The following is a 16,591-nucleotide window of genomic DNA, read 5'->3' on the forward strand; positions in this document are numbered from 1 at the left end:
ATCCTAATTCTACAATCAACTGAGGCATAACATGAATGTAACCAATCCATACCTAGAATGACATCGAAGTCTACCATTTCTAACTCTACAAGATCTGCTGAGGTGACTTTCTGAGAGACTGTGACAGGGCAATTTCTGTATACCCGTCTTGCTATAACTGGGTCACCGACTGGAGTAGAGACTGAGAAAGGTTCTGAAAGAGTTTCTGGACTAACACTGAATTGGATTGCTATGTATGGAGTTACAAAAGAAAGAGTAGCCCCTGGATCTAATAAAGCATAAACATCAAGATCAAAGACTCGTAACGTACCAGTGACTACATCAAGAGAACCTTCCTGATCTTGACAAGCCTGAAGAGCATAAAGCCTGTTTTGGCGCTGTCCGCCACCAGTACCAGAAGAGTTACCCTGCTGAGTCGGGCGACCTGCTGGTGCTGCTGAAGTTGTAAACTGAGCTCTACCATTATTTCCTCCTTGACCTTGTCTTGAAGGGCAATCATTTAATCTATGACCAGACTGGCCACACCCAAAGCATCCATCCTTACCTGCAAGGCACTCGCCCGGATGGTTCCTACTACATTTCGGGCAAGTTGGGTAGGTTTTGGTGCCTAAAACACTACCTTGAGACTTAGAGCCTGACGCCCTACCTTTCTGATCATTACGGAACCTGGGGGATGGAACACTAGCTGATGAAGGGGCTGGAGTCGAAGACTTCTGCTGAAAATGCGAGCGGTTTCCACCACCCGATTTCTGGTGGGAATACTCGTAGTTACCTGTTCTTGCTTTCTTAGTCTCCTTAGCCTGTTCCCTAAGCTTATCACCCTCAACCTGCTGAGCATGAGTCATGAGCCTAGAGATGTTCATGTCTCCCAACAACATAGCATTCCTGCACTCTGTTTTCACTAAGTCTGACACTCCATAGAGAAACTTATTCATCTGAGCCCTGGAATCAGCAACCATGTGAGGAGCATACTTGGAGAGTTGGTTAAACTTGAGCCCATACTCTTGGACAGTCATGTTACCCTGCCTTAAGTTCATAAATTCCTGGGCCCTTGCTTCTCTCAACTCTATGGGGAAAAACCTGTCCAGAAAGGTTTCGCTGAAACAATCCCAAGTAATAGGAGCAACATCTGTACCCCTGTTCTCCTTCCACTGAGTATACCAGATATGAGCTACATCCTTAAGTTGGTAAGATGCTAACTCAACCCGATCATTCCCAGTGACCTGCATCACCTCAAAGATCTTCTTGATCTCATCCAAGAAATTCTGGGGATCTTCACCAGTCTGCGATCCTAAGAACTCTAGAGGATTCATCCTAACAAAGTCACGGACCCTTGCTGCTACTGATCCACCATTTGCATTCACAGGAGCTTGAACCCGCTGATTGTTTTGGTTAGCGACACTCTGAGCCAACATCTGAATGGCATTCCTGAATTCAGCATTTGAGACTTCCTGATCTGGAACTGGAGGAGCTGCGTTTCCGTTCCTGGCATTCGCATTCCTAGCGTAAGCTCTACGAGGAGGCATGATCACTGAAATGTAGAACGTCAAGTTAGAATGGAATTTAGATCATACCTTACGCACGATAAGAGTAACAAGAAAATGAAGATTTTTCCTAAAGACACTTTGTAGCCTCCCTCTCATTAGATGTGGTGCGCACTACACACCCATGAAAAGGACTCTACCTAGTGCGGCTTTTCAGACATCCTAGGACATTTAAACCTAATGCTCTGATACCAAGTTTGTCACGCCCCAACCTACCCCCAAGACGCGGACACGGGACCTAGGACCACAAGTGATCCCAAGCTAACCCTGCTGGCATGATCATGAGCATACTAAAGATAATAAACTGATGCGGAAGCTAATTCATAAATAAATCTGAAAAAGATGGGGAATACCCATATACTATAATTGAATGTAGCGAATCTGAGAGTTTAATACAAAAGAAATATCAAACTCAAATACTAAGCTGAATCTAACTATGTCTGAAATAAGCCTCTAAACTGACTAGAAATGTTGGGACATGCCCCAACTAGATCTAGCAAAATTGAAACTAAAAGACTAAAACACTGAAAAGAAACTCATGACTATTGTCCCCGAAGAATGAGGACTCACCAACTGATTCTGCTGAACTAAAGATCGGGAATCGATCTAAGCGTGATCTGGATGCTGAGAACCTGAACCTACATCACGAGAAGATGTAGCGCACGTATGCGTCAGTACTTGAAAGGTACTGAGCATGTAGGATAGAGTAAAGCTGAAAGAACATATAACTGAACAAAGCAATAAAGCAATGAAATAATCTGAACATGATATAGATACTGAAATACTGAATACTGAGCTAACTGAATGCAATGACCAATTTATAACATGTTGACTGAATACTGAATGAACTGTAAATGTGGTCAATGCAATAGAGTCTGACTGAACTGTGGGAGCTACTAATAACCGACATAAAACCACATGAGCTAAATGTGGAGTCCGATGTATACGCCCCATCGAGAGGACCCAATATACCCTGCCAGAGGTATAAAGGCATGCTGGCGTGATCACTAAACTGATGTTGCCCACAGAGGGGACTTACACCTACGTGGCTCGTAGTTCTGGGACTATATGGGTATGCTGAAACCCTAGTCCAACTCGGTATTATGCTACTCCCAATGAATTAAGTAGTTAACTGGTTATGACTGAATTTCTGTAAATACTGGATAGCTCGAACTGAACATGCAAACTGAGAATGCAACAATTAAACTGATAATGATGCATTCATAAACTGAGGCATGTATAACTGAATACTGAAATATCTGACCTAGCATGTGTAATTCAAGAACTAAAGAAATACATAGCTAGGGTTCTGAAATTCATGCGATAAACTAAGCAATAACATGATAATCTGATTTGGAACATTTAAATAACTAATTCTTGATGATCTGTTCAAATTCTAGAAACCCTAGGTCTGTTCATAATCATGGAATCAAGAATCTGACTGAATTCTAGGGACCTAATGGGTGAAAGGAACCCACTAGTGAAATCCCACATACCTGGTGACGAATTCCACGGAGAAATCTTTCGATTTCGGGGCTGGAACTGAAGGAAACTTTCTGCGTTCTTGAACTAGGGTTCTTGACCTTTTTCTCCCTTTTGCTTCTAATTTTCTAAGTTTTGATTAATGATTTGACTTAGGTAAGTTCTAGTTATGTTTCTAGGCTTAAATTAATTAAAACCTCATGATTTAGGGTCTAAACGACGTATCTTAGGGGTTAAACGAAATAGGAAAAGACCAAAGGACCCCTGAATTAACTGCTGTCGGAGTGATCGACGGTTTGGACCTACTAGCCGTAGTTCAATCTACGGTCCGTAGATTGCGTCCGTAAGTCAAGCCTGTTCGACAGGCCTTCACTAAAACGGGCATAACTTTTTACTCGGAGGTCGGAATTTAGCAAACTTGGTGGCGTTGGAAATATAATTCAATTATATATCTAACCATAGGTCATGGGACACATAATTCATTTTGTGATAAAAGTTATGACCATCTGAAGTTGGCCCATCAGAATTTTCAGCTAACTGGTTGCTGACCTTCGATCTACGGTCAGACCTACGGACCGTGGATCGAACGACGGTCCGTGCTGGTCAACCGTAGTTCATGTCAGAGGCTGGGTAAGGAGGTCTTGATCCACGGACACAGACCACGGACCGTGGTCTGATCTACGGACCGTGGGTCTGTCCGTGAGTCGAGACTTAACCAATTTTCTGAGCTGGCTGGGGAGGGGTTGCAGTGGCGAACCACGGACCACCAGCACGGGCCGTGGTCTGACCTACGGTCCGTGGATGGTGACCGTAAGTTGCACCTGCAACTTCTCAAAATCTGCATTTTTGTCTATTTTGAATACGGGGTGTTACACCCATAATTCCGCATGAACCCTATAAGTCGAACGGTCTTGAGATGAGAAGTATCTTTGAGTTCTTGAGTTGAGTAGTTCATGCTCATAATTCTGCATGAACCCTCTGAGTTGAGCATTCTTGAAATGAGTAGTATCATTGAAGTTCTTGAGTTCCAAGTATTGAGTTCTATCTATGATAATTGAAAACCTTTCATTGAGTCGTTCAGGTCCATAATTCGGCATAAACCATATTTTAAGAAGTCTTTTACAAATGTTTTAACTTTGTTTTAAGACTTAAGCTTTGAGTTCAGTAAAGAATAAGAGTAAAGTTCATTTCTTCAAAGATTATACGGGAACTAAGTATTCCCAAGAGTTAAAATGTTTTCACATTTGAACAAGAAATGAAACGCCGATTTCCAAGAGAGCTTTTAAGTTAAGTTTTGAGTAATTATCTCAAAACAAAGAAAGAGTTTTGTTTTTAAAAACATATGAGCTGAGTATATTTTGGGAGTAACATTGAGCACTGATATTGGGACGCGAGTTCATAATAACTCAAGTCTCCATAAACCATGTAGCCATCATGGGTAGAAAAAAGATCATACTTTTTAGATGATTCTTTAGTGCTTTTTAGCATAGACTAGTAGATCCACTTAGTTAAGGCGTTCTATATGAAGGCAAAATATAGGACAATTCTGGCAGCGTGGGCAAGACGATGTATCATCACTTAGGCTCATAGTGGTGGTTGTCGATTAGAGAAACTCCCACAGAGTTATATTGTATTTTTATATACACATTGAGTATTATTGTATTTTTCAATACATTCATGAGTTGCTATCTACATTTTTACAGCTTTCCATATATATTGCATCTTTTACTATTGCTTTATCCTTGAGTATCATGAGTTGAGTATCTTATCCTTGAGTACTTCTGAGTTGAGTAAGTTTGAGTAGTTTTGAGTATCCTTGAGTATTCCTTGAGTTGAGTAAGTTTGAGAAGAGGTAAGTATGTTTCCTTTTTTATCAAGTTTCAAGCTTATGTTATGCTTTAGAATTCCCCTTACATGCTCATACATTCCACGTACTGAGCCATTTGGCCTGCATCCTTTCATGATGCAGATTCAGGTATTCGGGATCATCAACAGGAGCTTCGTTGATGCCACATGGAGTTCGAGTTAGCTATGGTGAGCCTCCTTGCTTCTGGAGGATTTTATTTACTTTTCAGTTTTGTTAGGATGTTGTGGGTCTTGTCCCGACTTTCATCTTTGTCATTTAGAGGTTTCATAGATAGACAATAGAGTTTCAGAAGTATGTTCATTTGTTTTATTAAATGTTTTAAAGACTTAAGTTGCCTATTTTATGGCGAGTTGAATAATTTATTTTTATTCAGAGTTTTCATTTGAGTTTCATGAATTTTTATTCACTTTTTAAGCTTTGTATGCTGGAGTTAGTCTTCCACTTGTAGTCAACCAGGATGAGGGTTCACTTGGGGACCAACAATGGTTCTCGAGTGTCGGCTACGTCCAGGGTGTAGGCTCGGGTCGTGACAATTATATTAAAAGTTTATAGCTTTTTGTATTGAAGGGTTGTGACATGTCCGAAGAGTTGTGACTTTTTCAATAAGTTATGACCTCTCCGAAGGTTTGTGACTTCTCTGCTGGGTTGTGACATTCTGGCAAGACACAATAAGCAGATGTTCTTACTACCTTTTGTTGGTTATAAATAGAGGAGTTCCCTTATATTTTTAAACTATCAAACAACTATTCAAATAAGTTCAACCATTCAATGTGGAAAGGTGTTTGCTTGTGATATAATATTATAAGAATAAATAAATAATTTAATATAGTATAAAATATTAAATTAGGTGTTTTAATTAGGGGATATTATAGTAATTTAATATTTAAGTTAGAGAGTTCTTACTTTTAAGGTAGTATAGGTAGATAGATATAGAAGATAGACATATATTTTGATATTAAATTTGGAAGGTAATTTGACACTACAATTTTTTTTAATAAAGTTTGATTTCATATAATTAAGATCAGATTACTGTGATTAATCATATTTAAAAAAATTCTCGCCACTTTCCTACTACAACTTGATTTGATGAATCTCGCACACAAGCAAGTTATTTAAATGTAATTAAAAATAATTCTATTTAATAAATTTATAACAAACAATAAGTAATCAGTTATAATAAATCAAATTACATTAATGATCGATTAAATTTGACGTTTATCACATGCACTGCTTTTTTACTCAAAACATGCTCATTTATGGCATGCTTTTTTACTCAAAACATGCTCATTTATAACATTATTTTTTTCTCAAAACATGCTCATTTATAACATTATTTTTTAATCATGATTTTGTAAAACTAGTTTTTTTCACATTGACTCTTGTTAGAAATCCACATCACCAACTCGAACTCACTAAAAATCTGACCCTTTTTAAAAAAATAACTCACTCACATTCTACCCGTTTTATCAATTTAGATTGAATCTAACCCATTGAAAATAGCTGTTGTCTCCTTTTGTCACAAACTTTTGAGTTTCCCAGCAACAAGTACACTTACTCTCATCATATTTTTTGTGCTTGCAATGACTGCAATATGATGGTAAATCATTATAGATATTATTTTGATGAATTAAGTTAAACAATGACTTATATATTTCGATCAAAAATTCCATTTGTTGTAAAGTAAAGTGTGTGAATCCAATGGATAACTTCAGTAGGTGTTAGGTTTGGTGTTTAATTACCGGTGATGTACTATATTTGGTGTATCTAGTAGACATGCAAGTCACTTAAAATGTAATTACATGTAATTCTATATAACATATAATAAACAAAATTTATCGGTTATAATGAATTACACCAAGCTCGAATTTGTCAGATACATCAATCTAATTAGTGAGATTGCAAATGTTGCGGAGGACGTGAGGTTACTTAGGCAACATAGAAATCAATATTTTATTTCAAATCCTTCCTGATACCTCCCAAAGCTAGTGTAGAACAATGAACTATTTGACCATATCAATATCAAAGATCTTGTAGAAATTAGGGCTTATGCATTTTTTTTTAAAAGTTTAGCATTTCAATTAATTAAAAAAATGACTTATAATCTTTATTAAAGTTTAGAAATGACTCATCTATGTCATCCGTAAAGAGTTTGGCACATTTATGTCATCGCTTTTATAAAACATGTTTATTTATCTCATTATTTTTAATAGTGATTTTGTAAAAACAGTTTTGCCACATGGCCTCTTGTTAGAGGTCCACGAAAAAATTAGACCCATTAAAAAAATACCTCACCCACACTCTATTAGTTTCCCCAACATGAAATGAAACTAAGTCATTGAACCTGACATAGATCTACTCGTTGTTAATAGACACTACAGGAAAACTGTGAATTACATGAGGATTTTTCTAGGGATTAGTATGAAAATCCGCAGGAAACTTATTTTCCTGCAAATTTTCATACTAATTCCCAAGAAAATCCCCATGTAATTCACCTTTTTCTTGTAGTGAGATCAATAAGGGTATTGTTCTGATATATAACTATTGTATAAGGCTCATCAATATCTGAGCGCATTAGTTTATCGCCCATCTATCTAAATGATCGGTCTCAACTCATGAGAAAGAACCGGTAATAAATAAATAAAAACATTCATTCTGGCTTTATATTTGTTCGAATAAAATGCTTGCCCATTCATGCATCTAACCAAAACGTCATTTCTTATTCAGACATTTCAATATTTCCATTCATTTTCTGTGTGACTTTCTTCCCCCAATTATTCCCATTCTACCAATGAATTTTCATTCACAAACAACAATTGAAGAAATTGTGAATACATTGACTTGACATGAACATTGTTATGGAGAATTGATATGTAATTTCTATATATAACAAGAGCAATGTTAGGATATTTAAGTAATACTTAATTACTTTTATAAAAAAGGGCATATAGGAACAGTTGGGCAAAATATTTTGTTGATCTTGAAAAAAAATTAATGATATTTTGATATATTATACGCATCTGAGTACACTATTCAAAAGTTTTCATTACTTTCTTAAAATTCATATCTTGTTAAATTAAAACACATAAAATAAATGATAGAGTAACATGACATTCAAAGAATTAGGAAAAGAAAAATAATAAAAATTAAATATTCTTACTTTATTTCGAATATAACTATAAAAATCATTGGATATCCTCTCAAAAAACAACATAAGATTTAAAGAAATAAGATCCTAATTAATTAACATAAATTTAAAATTGTGTGAAGTAGTATCCCAACAGAGTTCAATCTCATCACCACAGCTCAATCCACGATTTTTGAACAAATCCATACAAACTATTGCATATATAGTCCTTACATGACTTCATCTTCACAACATAAGCGCCTTCATCATTTTTAGGATTGTTCTCTTCAGTAACATCCAATAATTCAAAACGATGCATGTTCCCTTTCTCTACAAGTTGGACCATTTCCTTCATCCAATGTGGAAAAACATGTGCAAGAGTGAATGCAAATGGAAGCACTAACAACCTGGTCAGTTGCTCAAACTGGGTGATAGTCTTCCTAATCTTTCGGGGACCTTGAACATGGGCAGAGTGGGTGGTCGTATTCATAATAGTAATTATAGAGAAATGTGTTTGATGAAAATTTACAATGTCGAGGAAAGAAAGATAGGAAATTATAGGAATTTTTTGGCATTAAATTTGGAAGGTAAATAACACTATAATTATTTTTCTAATAAAGATTGGTTTCATATATTTAAGATTAGATTACTGTGATTAATCATATTTTAATTTTTTTCTAGTCACTTTCCTTCTATAACTTGATTTGATGAATCTTGCATACAAGCAAGTTATTTAAATATAATTACATGTAATTTTATTTAATAAATTTCTAATAAACAATAAATAATCAAATATAATAAATGAAATTACATTAATTATTAATTATATTTGAAGCGTATCACGTATACAAGTTGGTAATTCTATTTAAAAAATCTTCTCTTAGTGTACCTTTTACTAATAATAGGGAAAATTTTCAAATATGCCACCAAACTATTGGAAATGACTCACCTATGTCATCTGTTTAGAGTATGGCACATTTATGTCATTGTTGTTATAAAACATGTTCATTTATATCATTATTTTTAATAGTGATTTTGTATAAACAGTTTTGCCACATGGCCTCTTGTTAGAGGTCCACAAAAAAATTAGACCCAATAAAAAAATAACCCACCGATACTCTATTATTTTATCCAACTTGGACTGAAGTTAACTCATTGAACCTATCATAGATCTACATGTTGTTAGATCTATAAGGGTATTGTTGTGATAGATAACTCTGGTATAGAGTTCATCAATATCTGAGCTCATTAGTTTATCCCCCATCCATCTAAATGATCAATCTCAACTCATGAGGAAGAACGAGTGATAAACACAAAATCATCCATTATGGCTCTATATTTGTCTGAATAAAATGTTTACCCAATTTCACGCATCTAACCAAAAAAATCATTTCTTATTCAGAAATTTTGATATTCTCATTCATTTTCTATGTGCGCTTCTTCCCCCAATTATTTCCATTCTACCAATGAATTTCCATTCACAAGTAATAATTGAAGATATTGTGAATACATAGACTTGACATGAGCATTGTTATGGAGAATTGATATGTAATTTCTATAACAAGAGCAATGTTAGGATATTTTAGTAATACTTAATTACATTTGTAAAAGAGGGCATATAGGAACAGTTGGGCAAAATATTTTATTGATCTTGAAAAAAAATTAATGATATTTTGATATATTATACGCATTTGAGTACACTATTCAAAAGTTTTCATTACTTTCTTAAAATTCACAGCTTGTTAAATTAAATCACATAAAATAAATGAAAGAGTAACATGACATTCAAAGAATTAGGAAAAGAAAAACAATAAAATTTAACTATTCTTACTTTATTTCGAATATAACTATAAAAGTCATTGGATCTCCTCTCAAAAAACATCATAAGATTTAAAGAAATAAGATCCTAATTAATTAACTTAAATTTAAAATTGTGCGAATTAGTGTCCCAAAAGAGTTCAATCTCATCACCATAGCTCAATCCACGATTTTCGAATAAATCCACACAAACTATTGCATAATCCTTACATGGCAGCATTTTTACAACATAAGCGCCTTCATCATTTTTCTGGTTGTTCTCTTCAGTAACATCCAATAATTCAAAACGATGCATGTTCCCTTCCTCTACAACTTGGACCATTCCCTCCAACCAATGTGGAAAAACATGTGCAAGAGCGAATGCAAATGGAAGCACTAACAACCTAGTCAGTTGCTCAAACTGGGTGATAGTCTTCCTAATCTTTCGAGGACCTTGAACAAGGGTAGAGTGGGTGGTCGTATTCATAATAGTAATTATAGAGAAATGTGTTTGATGAAAATTTACAATGTTGGGGAAAAAAGATAGGAATTTATAGGAATTTTTTGGCATTTAATTTGGAAGGTAAATCACACTATAATTATTTTTCTAATAAAGATTGGTTTCATATATTTAAGATTAGATTACTGTGATTAATCATATTTTATTTTATTTTCTAGTCACTTTCCTTCTACAACTTGATTTGATGAATCTTGCATACAAGCAAGTTATTTAAATATAATTATAGGTAATTTTATTTAATAAAGTTATAATAAACAATAAATAATCAGTTATAATAAATCAAATTATATTAATTATTAATTATATTTTAAGCGTATCACGTATACAAGTTGGTAATTCAATTAAACAAATTCTTCTCTTTATGTACTTTTTATTAATAATAATAGGGAAAATCTTCAAATTTGCCATCAAACTATTAGAAATGACTCATCTATTTTGTTAAGAGTTTGGCACATTTATGCGCTGTTATAAATCATGTTCCTTTATATCATTAATTTTATTAGTGATTTTGTATAAACAGTTTTGCCATATGGCCTCTTGTTAGAGGTTCCACAAAAAATTGGACCCATTTAAAAATTAACTTACTCACACTCTATTCTTTTCCCCAACTTGGACTAAAACTAACTCGTAGAATCTAGACGGAATTCACCAGGTATAAGGTAACTGCGGGAGAGGAAAAATTTTACGCCGTAATACTTTATCATCCCAACTATGATGTCTACCGTGTTTTTTTGTATTTATTGTTTCATTCTCACTTCTTTGTAGTTTAAGAGAGATGCCATCCTCCCTAGCGGCATTAGAAAAACAACTATCTAACAATTCATCCTCCTCACAAAGAAATCACACCTTATAGTATATGTGGAGAAAAATAACAACTTTCAACAACTTGTAATGTCTTACTAGTGTTAATATGAGTAATAGAATTGGAAAGTGTTCAACTAACAAACTTTTTTAGTTAAAAGTTCATCAAGAACATCTCTATTCGTAATATTATTATTTGAAGCACTCGTTAGAGTCATAACATGCTTTGCACCTTGTGGTGGAACTACCATGGCACGGTTAAGCACAAATGTCAGGGATATTGGAGGTTTTGGGAGGGGATATAATCAACTACTCCCCTTGCATCATGTATTCACCACTGTTCACTCTCGTACCACCATTTTCGCCATATTTTGCGTCAAAATTATTGGTTGAATACAATGGAATTAAGGCAAAAAATGTATCTAAATTTTGGTCATTCCCCAAAGATATTAGTTGTTGTTCAGAGCCATTTTATTTCTCACAAAAAAACTCCATATGGAGTACGTGTTGACACCTCAAACGTCGAAGTTTTCATAGTATCTATTAAGGGCTTCAAAATGGAGATAGGACAAACAAAACAAACACCATGTAGTTCCATTAGCATGTTTGCAATTCCGACTGTGCAACTTAAAGCTTATAACTGTCCAAACTAGGTTGATGTTCCTCTCTAACCGAAAGGGAATCAAAAAGTTAGAACAAATATTATCCTCAGAGGAATTTGATCAGACACCTTGCTTCGTGACAACTTTCATCTTATTTGCCTGAACCAAAGTGTTAACTACAGTGTCCTCGTCTTTCTCCTGTGTTACCAAGAACCAATTCACATCATCAGATTTATCATTACATTTTCTAAACTCCGTGGCTTTCATGGAAACCCCAACAGCATCCACTACGTTTCCCAAATTCACATCCAAAGTGACTTTCATCTATTTTGTTTGTTTCACATCTTCTTCATGTTCATCATCCAAAACCTTATTAGTCCCATTAATATTATGAAAAATCTCAACTTCCTATTCATTGATTATCGATTGTACACCATATTGTTATCTCGCTTTGTCACGAACTTTTTTGAGTTCCCTATTAACAAGCACACTTACTCTCATCGTATTTATGATGCTTGCAATATAATGGTAACTCATCATAGATATTATTTGATGAATTAATTTAAATAGTGACTTATTTCGATAAAAAAAATATTATTTGTTGTAAAGTAAAGTGTGTGAATCCAATGGATAACTTCAATATGTTTTAGGGTTGGTGTATTAAATAATTTAACTAATGATGATTGTCTATATTTGGTATATATATAAGACATGAAAATCACTTAAAATGAAATTACATGTGATTCGATATAACTTATAATAAATGAAATTAATTGGTTATGATAAATAATACCAAGTTCGAATTTTCCAAATACATCAATCTAATTAATAGGATTGAAAATGCTACTGAGGATGTGAGGTTGCTTAGGCAACATAGAAAATCATTTCTTCTATATGAAAAATATTTTCATTACAAATCCTTCTTGATACCTCCCAAAGATAGTGTAGAACAATGGACTATAAGACCATATCAATGTCAAATATCTTGTAGAAATTAGAGTTTATATATTTCATAAAGTTTAGCATTTCAATTAAATCCGAAAATGAATTGTAATCTTTATTATGACCATCTCTCATTGGTTGTCCCCGGGTATCATTATCAAGAAGTATATCCACGACTTCTTTTACTATTTTTTCCTGACGTAGATCTACCCGTTGTTAATAGATCGGTAAGGGTATTGTTTTGATAGGTAACTCTTTTATAGAGTTCATTAATATCTGAGCTAATAAATTTTTCTATCATCCATCTGGTTGATCGGTCTCAACTCATGAGGAAGAACCAATAATAAACACAAAACAATTCATTCTTGCTCTATAGTTTTTCAAATTAAATGTTTATACAATTTCACGCATCTAACCAAAAAGTTATTTCTTATTCCAACTTTTCAATATTCCCATTCATTTTTTGTGTGCCCTTCTTCCCCCAATTATTCCCATTCTACAAACGAATTTCAATTCACAAGTATTAGAACATTTGAAGAAATTGTGAATACATTGACTTGACAAGAGCATTTTTATGGGGAATTGATGCGTAGCTTATATAGCAGGAGCAATGTTAAGATATTTTGGTACTACTTAATTGTATTTATAAAAGAGAGCATAAAGGAACAATTGGGCAAAATATTTTTTTTATCTTGAAAAACAATTAATGATATTTGGATATATTATACGCATCTTCCTACACGATTGAAAAGTTTTCATTACTTTCATAAACTTCATGTCTTGTTAAATTAAAACACATAAAATAAAATGGAAGAGTAACATGACATTCTAAGAAATAGGAAAAAGGAAAATAATAAAATTTGAATATTATTACTTTCTTTTAGATATAATTATAAAAATCATTCAATCTCCTCTCAAAAATCATCATAAGATTTCACAAAACATGACCCCTTTTAATTAACTTGAATTTAAAACTGTTTGAAATAGTATCCCAAAAGAGTTCAATCTCATCACCACAGCTCAATCCACGATTTTCAAACAAATCGGCACAAACAATTGCATAGTCCTTACATGGCTTCATCTTCACAACATAAGCTCTTTCATCATTTTTATAGTTGTTTTCTTCAATAACATCCCATAATTCAAAACGATGCATGTTCCTTTCTCTACAAGTTGGACCATTTCCTTCATCCAATGAGGAAAAACATGTGCAAGAGCGATTACAAGTGGTAGCGTTAACAACTTGGTGAGTTTTTCAAACTGAGTGATAGTCTTCTTAATCTTTCGGGGATCTTGATCAAGAGCAGAGTGGGTGGTCATCTCCATAATAGTAATTATAGAGAAATGTGTTTGATGAAAATTTACTATGTTGAGGGAAAAAAGGTAGGTATTTTTAGGATTGTTTTGGCATTTAATTTGGAAGGTATGTGACACTATAATTATTTTTCTAATAAATATTGGTTTCATATATTTAAGATTAGATTACTGTCACGATCCGAGTCTACACCCTGGATGTGGCCGGCACTCGAGAACCATTGATGGTCCCTAAGCGAACCCTCATCCTGGCTAACTATAAGCGGAAGATTAACTCAAGCATACAAAGCTTAAAACTGAAAAAAAAATCAATAAACTCGAATACTCAACTTAGAAATAATATAAACAATACTCAATAGATGAACTTCGAGTTTGTAAAACAACTCAAAGAAGATACATACTGAAAACTACTCAACTTTGTCTATCTATGAAGCATCTACTATTACAGAAAGATATCGAGACAAAACCCAAGACATCTCAAAACTACTAATTGTAGGGTAAAGGTGAAATCCTCCAGAATATAAGAAGGCTCATCAAAGCTGACTGGAACTACAAGTGGCATCAATGAAGTTTCTGTTGATGACTCTGAATACCTGTATCTACATCATAAAATGATGCAGGCCAAATGAAATCAGTACATTAAATGTACGAGCATGTAAGGGGAATTATAAAGCATAAACATAAGCTTAAACAGATGGAAAAGAAACATACTTACCTCATCTTAACTCACTCAACTCAACTCAATGAAACATAGTTCCCCTCAACTCAGAGAAATAGGGCTCAACTCAGAAATAAGATACTCAACTCAGCAATAAGATACTCAACTCAGTGAGACATAGTTCAACTCAACTCAGGGAAATAGGGTTCAACTCATCAATAAGGTACTCAGGATACTCAATTCAAACTCAAGATACTCAATAACAATAAAAGATGCAATATATGGAAAGCTTTTAAAATAATATACAATAACTCAGTTGTATGCAAAAACAATAATAACTCAATTGTATGAAAATACAATAATAACTCTATTTGTATATAAAAACACAAAGTAACTCTATGGGAGATTCTCTAACCGACAACCATCAGTATGAGTTGTGTGATGATACAACGTCTAGCCCATGCTGCCAGAATTGTCCTATACTTTGCTAGGGTATAGAACCTACTAACTAAGTGGATCCACTAGTCTATGCTAAAAAATAATAAGGAATCATCTAAAGAGTATGACCCTTTCTACACACGTTGGTTACATGGTTTATTGGGGTTGTGAGTTGTCTGAACTCTCCCTCATATCGGTGCTAAATGTTAATCCCAAAATATAACTAGCTCATATATTTAAAAATATAACTCTTTCTATGTTTTGAGATTATTACTCAAAAATCTTTCTCTTAAAAGAGATAGTACTCAAACTTCTCAAAACTCTTTTGGAAATCTCAATTTCCTCCTCTTTTAAATGTGAAAATATTTACTCTTGGGAATACTTAGTTCCCATATATTCATTTTGAATAAAATGAAACTTGACTCTACTCATCCTCATACTCAGTGCTCAAGTCTTTAAAACAAGTTTTAAAACAATTTGTAAAAAGACTTATTACAATAGGGTTCATGTCGAATTATGGACTTGAACTACTCAATTCAAGGTTTTCAATAACACCATGCATACAACTCAATACTTGGAACTCAACAACTCCAGAACTCAAGAAGTCAATGATAATACTCATCTAAAGAATGCTCAACTCGGAGGGTTCATGAGGAATTATGGGCAATGAACTACTCAACTCAATGACTCAATGATACTTCTCATCTCAAGACTACTTGACTCATAGGGTTCATGTAAAATTATGGGCATGAACTACTCAACTCAAGGACCTTCATGGGTAACTTGTAGTAGTCTCATGATTAGAAATATAATCTCAAAAGGATTATGAACTCAAGAATTAGAACTTGAAGATACTACTCCTCTAAAAGAAAATAAAGTTATGGAGTTCACGCGGAATTATGGGCATGAACGACTTGACTCAAGGATCTCAATGATAATGTAGACTAATTAATACATTCTCCTCCTTCTCATACTCACTTACTTGAGTCTTGAAACAATTTAAAAGTTATTGTGGAAGACTCCTCGAAAAGACTCAAAGGGACTTTCTCAAACTTTACTCAAATCGATAGTTGATCTCGAATGATTCACAATTCAACTCAAACACTTTCTTGAACTCTACTCTTAACTCATCCTTGAATTTGAATTATGAATTCAAGGATCGTGACTTTATATATTGGATTTCTTAATAATTAGATGTAGGTTGGATAGTAAAAATCACTAAGAGAACGAAGACATGTTTTCAAAGATCGAATATGGAATGGAGAACAGAGGAAGAAAGGACCTGACGTCCCTGGCGCAGCAGTGGCGTACTGCGCCAGCCCTCAATTGACTGAGGCTAGTCTGGGGCGCACTGCAGGCACAGGGCCCCTGCCCCTCAGGCATAACAGGGGTGCGCCGCCCCAGCCATGTTCTAGACAAATCCGACGAATTTTTCTTCAATTTTTTTCCAACCCTACCTCGTCTAAACTCGAATGATTAATTCCTCTAAACTCTTTTGGATC

At 34.3% G+C, this 16,591-nt stretch overlaps 1 protein-coding gene across 2 annotated transcripts in view; it reads right to left on the reverse strand.

The window, feature by feature from the left end:
- Positions 1-16,591, reverse strand: part of LOC125824540 (probable E3 ubiquitin-protein ligase RHY1A) — a 293,655-nt gene that overhangs the window by 262,577 nt on the left and 14,487 nt on the right. Inside the window, exon 1 of one of the 2 annotated variants that reach the window (XM_049503940.1) lies at positions 13,093-13,100. The exons of the other annotated variant lie outside the window; for it this stretch is intronic. The gene's annotated coding sequence lies outside the window, so the exon portion shown is untranslated. Of the gene's footprint in view, positions 1-13,092; positions 13,101-16,591 lie in introns of those variants that run through there. 2 annotated transcript variants of the gene reach the window in all.

This window comes from Solanum verrucosum, unplaced genomic scaffold (genome assembly GCF_900185275.1).
Source record: "Solanum verrucosum unplaced genomic scaffold, falcon-dt-bn FXZP01000022.1, whole genome shotgun sequence".
Classification (NCBI taxonomy): Eukaryota; Viridiplantae; Streptophyta; class Magnoliopsida; order Solanales; family Solanaceae; genus Solanum; species Solanum verrucosum.